The sequence below is a fragment of the Sphaeramia orbicularis genome, chromosome 11 (genome assembly GCF_902148855.1).
Source record: "Sphaeramia orbicularis chromosome 11, fSphaOr1.1, whole genome shotgun sequence".
Taxonomy (NCBI): domain Eukaryota; kingdom Metazoa; phylum Chordata; class Actinopteri; order Kurtiformes; family Apogonidae; genus Sphaeramia; species Sphaeramia orbicularis.
In genome coordinates, this window is record NC_043967.1 from 20,942,468 (window position 1) to 20,948,311 (window position 5,844).

Consider the following 5,844-nt stretch of genomic DNA (forward strand, 5'->3'; position numbering starts at 1 on the left):
TGTCTGTCTCTTTCTGCCTATTATTTTGTCTTGCGTAAACAGAGGTTTGCTTTGGGCCAGTCACTAGAGGCCCCCGGAACAAAATATGATTTTTTTTAAATTTTTTATTCTGCTTTGAAAGTGAACTACAATGCCGTCACCTCTCATTGGGTGATAAACACACTTGGTGCTTCCCAGACAGTGTGTGCTCATTAGGCATGTCAGTCAAAAGCATGCCCTACATGTCCTCTCCCCGGCGGAGAATGACTCAGCACCACGTGGAAGGCACAGGACACCGTGGTACTGAGAAATGACTCACAACCACAACTGGTAATCACGACTCCAGCCAATACCTGGAGCGACAGAGGGAGCCCCCTGCTGGTCAGGCCTGGTCAAAGCAGAAACAGGAGAGAACATCTGACATAACAGGAGCTCAAAGGAGGACATAACAGGCACCGGATAAACTAAACCTAGATAAAAAGAACAATTAACAGCATACAAATCCCTATTCTGTCATTTTAATTCATGAAATTATACATTAAAACATCTCCAATTACTCAATTTAACCCTCAGGTTTGAGTACTTTTGATTTTGTCTTTGTATACTATATCCTCCTGAGACCCAGGAAAGTAAAAGTTTTGACTTTGTTTTTTTTTTAAAATAATTTTAAATAATAATTAATAAATAATGATAATAAAATATATATATATATATATATATATATATATATATATATATATATATATATATATATATATAATGCTCCTGATTGGAAAGCACATAATGCAACAATTTTTTTCAGATACTTTTTTTTTTTTTTTTAATGGAATGTCCTTTGCGATGCAGTTTTGTTTTTTTTAAAGTAAAGCTGTGAAACTCTTGTCCCCTACAGAGGACAAAAATGCATTGCTGGGTTTCAAGAGGATAGAACCAAATGTTTACCATACCCATGATTGGTATTTATTTATTTTTTCAGCACAACTTCATCTACATCATTTGCTTGCGTATTTATTTATTTATTTTCATTTTAACCTACTATATCTACATAAAAAGCCAAAAAATACCAAAATATAAAATCAAATTTGAAAAATGTATAAAATTTATTGCATAAATAATGCAAAGATACTTAGTAAACCTTTTCAAAGACTTTAAAAGTGAATATTGTTTCAAATATTAAGTATACAAATTAAAACTGTGATAAACTATACTCAAGGTTTTGACATAAAAACATATCTTTACGTAGGTGTCCCCCCTCTTTTTTTTTTTTTTTTGTTTTTTTTTTTACTGACACTCCTTAAAAAAAAGGTTACAATACACACACACACACACACACACACACACACATACGTATACTGAATCTTGCACTGCCTTATTTCCCCAGACTTTTAACCAGTGCTAATGTAACACATAAAACACAAAATTGACATAAATTCCAGCTATATACACATATTTCTCATGAAAAATATGATTGCATTAGGCATTTTTGGGTTGGTTTGTTTGTTTTTTGCTTTTTTTTTTTTTTTTTATCTTTTTGGCTGCCGCTCAGGTTAAAACAGATTAAGTTAAAAAATAAATAAATAAACAGAACTTTGCAGTCCAAATAGTGCAAATGTACCATAAACTGTAATATTAACATATATACAATTTCATTTTTTACAGCTATATACAATTACATGCATGTGAGAGACAGTTTTTAATTGGTCTCCTTTAGACTGACTCCTCTCTACTGCTGCTCTATTTAATTTCTGGCTGCAGCACAACAGAGTCACAAACAAATTCTGTATTACATGTTCAATACCGCACAGTCTGCTTTGAATAATAAGTGCTCTCCACTGTGATTCTCTTCCTCTTCACACCAGTGTGTCATGAGCTCTGCCTAGACGGTCTATAAAGTGGAAGAGGCTGATTGTATCATTTCATATTCTCTCACAGATACCTTTCACAGTTCCACTTCTAGTCTTATATTGTGGATTATACTGAGTACTTACATTGATGGTTTCATGTAAAATACAGATAAGAATGATACAGTACAGGGGTGTCAAACTCATTTTAGTTCAGGGGCCACATTCAGTCCAGTATGATCTAGTATGAAGTGGGCTGGACCAGTAACATAACTGTGAGAAATGTAAAATTACATTATGAAAGTGTTTACATCTACAAAGTTTCCATAAAAATGTAAAGAACACAAACAACCTGAAATTACTTAGGAAAAATCAGTGTAATTTTAACAATATTATGCTTCAGTTTATCATTTACACATGTGCATTACAACTTACTGATCACAGTGGATCTACAAATACATAAAATATTTAATAACAGGCAGAATATTGTTAAAATTATACTTCTTTTAACCCATAAAGACCCAAATTTACACCAGTGTCCAAAAGAATCTACTGATTTAAATGTTCAATACCTGCTGATCTATTAATCCTATCAATCCATGTAAATAATTGGTGTAAAATACAGTTTGTCATCTTTTCATGGTCATCACATATAACCCATTTGGATGTTCAGAGGTTCCGTAGTTACAGCGGAAACACCGTCATCTTCTACAACATTGATTCACCAGTAAAACCCATGGAGTTGGATCAGTGACAGTGGATGGAGACACTGGGTTTATGTTCAGTTAATGATAGATTTGCTGAAAAAGTCACTTTTCTCAAGTTTTCTCTGTTTTTGGTAGAATAACCCTTAAATGTAATCGATGATTAAAGTACTGTACATGATCAATAAGATAAATATAGGAAAATACCTGATTTTTGCTGAAATAAATGCAATATGGAAAGGATAATATTATGATAAATGATGTTAAATGACTTAAAAAAGGTTAAATAGGGAAAAAAAAAAAGTAATTTGGGAACGAACACAAATGTAGCACTGGGTCTTTAAGGGTTAAGACATTTCAAGATGTTCATATTTGTTCACATTTTGTGTGAAAGCATAGTTTGTAAATCTCAACATTTTTATGGAATTTTTCTTTTTCTTCATAGGTTATTATCGAAGTATTTTATTGGTCTGATGCATTTTAGGTCATATTGGTCTGAATGTGGAATATGAACTAAAATAATTCAAACACCCCTGATTGTTAATATCTTCAATATAATTTTTGCATTTCACAGATTTGTCTCACGAGCCAAATTGGACCCTTTGGCGGTCCGGTTTTGGTCCATGAGCCATATGTTTGACGCCTGTGGTATAGTACAGTGGGTCTCAAATGGGGGTACGCGTACCCCTGGGGGTACGTGAGATTTTAAAATATATTTAAAAAGTAGCATCCATGCAAAAATCCTTTAAAAACAAAGAGCTTGATCACAGCAGTTGCCTCCCTGCCACCAAGAATGACAAAGATCCTCAGCGAAGCACCAGCCCATGTGTCTGACTAAAATGTCTGACTAAATGCAAAAACACTCCGTTCAGTGCAACAATGCAATATTCAGTGTTGACAGCTGGTAATGTTGTCAGTCTTCTTTTTAATTATTAAATAGATATTTTATGATAATTTTTTTTTTTTAGCAGTTTCTGCTTTTATTTAAAATTAAGTTAATGATTTCTTTTTGAGAGCAGATCTTTACTATGATCCCAAAAGAGGACACTTTATGTTGAAAATTATTTTTATGTAGACACATCTTAATATCTATAATTAAGTTAATTATTTCGTTCTTTTTTTAGTTATATCTTTTTATTTCCAAATAGTTCAAGAGAGACCACTACAAATGGAGTTCCAAAGTTTAATAAATCTGACACTGATGGCACAGCACTCTGTTTTAAGTCTTTTTTTTTTCAACCAAAAATGCTTTGCACTGGTTAGGGGGTACTTGGCTGAAAAAATATTTCACAGGGGGTACATCACTGAAAAAAGGTTGAGAACCACTGGTATAGTACATGTATCTATATCATAATACTGGAAGGTCTCAGAGTGTGTGTGTGTGTGTGTGTGTGTGTGTGTGTCTGCACAGTTTTGAGAACTTTAGATGTTTTAACAGGCCAATGTGTTACCTACAGTTGAGAAATAGTTCCATCTCCACATTAAATATCTTAGCAAGTTGATAGGACCAATATTTTGGCAGATCTTAGTAATTTTGGAAAACAATAGCCTTACAATCACACTACGTTGCCCATGACAATTGACGGGAAGTGCAGTACCATGCTGCATGATGGGAAATTCAGTTAACAATAGGAACGACGCATTTACTAACTTCAGTTCCCAGATATCAGTGTTAATATGACCTGTGGTTCCCCACGGGTCAACATGCTAATAGAATATAATACAGTAAGGCTGTTATGTGAATACTTCAGGTAAGATGCAGTTTGTCATCTTTTCATGGTCATCAGATATGACCCATTCGGATGTTCAGAGGCTCTGTAGTTACCATGGAAACACCATCATCTTCTATAACATTGACTCATTAGTTAAACCCATGGAGTTTCATCAATAACAGTGCTTGTAAATGCTTGTTGTATGTTCAGCTAACAAAATAATTTGCGGAAAAACTCACTTTTTCTTCAGATTCCTCTGTTTTGATATAATGATTTTTGTGCTTTTATGAACATCTACATGATCAGTGAATTAAACACAGGAAAATACCTGATTTTCACTGAAAAATGCAAAATAGAGAGGGTAATATTGTACTAAACAGTGATAAATCACTTTGAAAATGTTAAATGTAGAGAGAGGCTCATTTGGAATTCACCACAGAAACAGCTCTAGTGTTAATGATGTTTTTTTCTGTTTAGTTGAAGCAGCATGTACGCTCCATTCCCTCAGTCTGATACTCCTAAATAGAATGCATTATTGATACCAAGTACCAATAACAACAACAATCAAACATTCATTAAGTCTGTTATGTGCCACATCAGTCTCATACATAAAGAGTTACCAGGAATGTTAAAATAACAGGACAGTGCTTTGAATGTCAATTATTTGCATGATTAGGATACTTATATTTTTACTTTTCCATTCATTCCTAGTTAAACTGTAAACATTTCATTAATGTGCAGCTGGAATATGACGTCCATGGCTCTTCTTGTAGACAATAATTCACCAAAGAATGTCATTATATACATGCAACGCATAGAAACTCCAAATTATATAAAGTAACAGTTGTTCTAATGTAACTGAGGTGAGCAGTTATGAAACAAATAAAATTAAATAAAAACACTTCTGTTGATCATTCTGGAAAACAAGGTGAGCATTGAGAAGTAGATAAGTAAATCCAGTAAAAACATGGGAATCTGATTAACCCTTTCATGCATAGTGGTCACTCCAGTGGACAGCTATTCTACAGCTGTTCTCTTGTATATTCATGGATTTTGTTGTTTTAGTTTCACATCAGCCAACATATTGGATGCTCATGCATCATCCCATACACTGCAATTGATAACATTGCTGAACTTTGCTGTTCTTGATAAACCTGATCTAACATGTGTTAGTGTAAATCAGTTCCATGTTATTGTTATTAAACTGTAATTAACAAAAAAAAAAAAAAAAGTTTTTTGCATATTATCTCCATGAAGTGAATAATGACTAGTATTAAAGTATGCAAAAATAGCAGCATTAAAATGTTTTTCTTTCATAGTTTTCACAGTAAATGCATGTTTTTTTGCTTCAAAAATTAAACACATGGTGTCCAGCTGAGTGGATATTTTTGCAACTCCATGAAAAATAGCTTCATAAAAAAAATAATGGCATTGTTTTTTCAATTTCTAAAGAGGAATAAAATCACTCAAGAAAAAAATCTTGATTAAGGTTCTCGTAATTCAAAAATGAAAGGGTTAAAAAAAAAAAAAAACTATACTTGATAAAGACACGTTTTCGTATATATACCTGCATCGCTGAATATTTGATGTTCCACTGTTCTTTGCTGT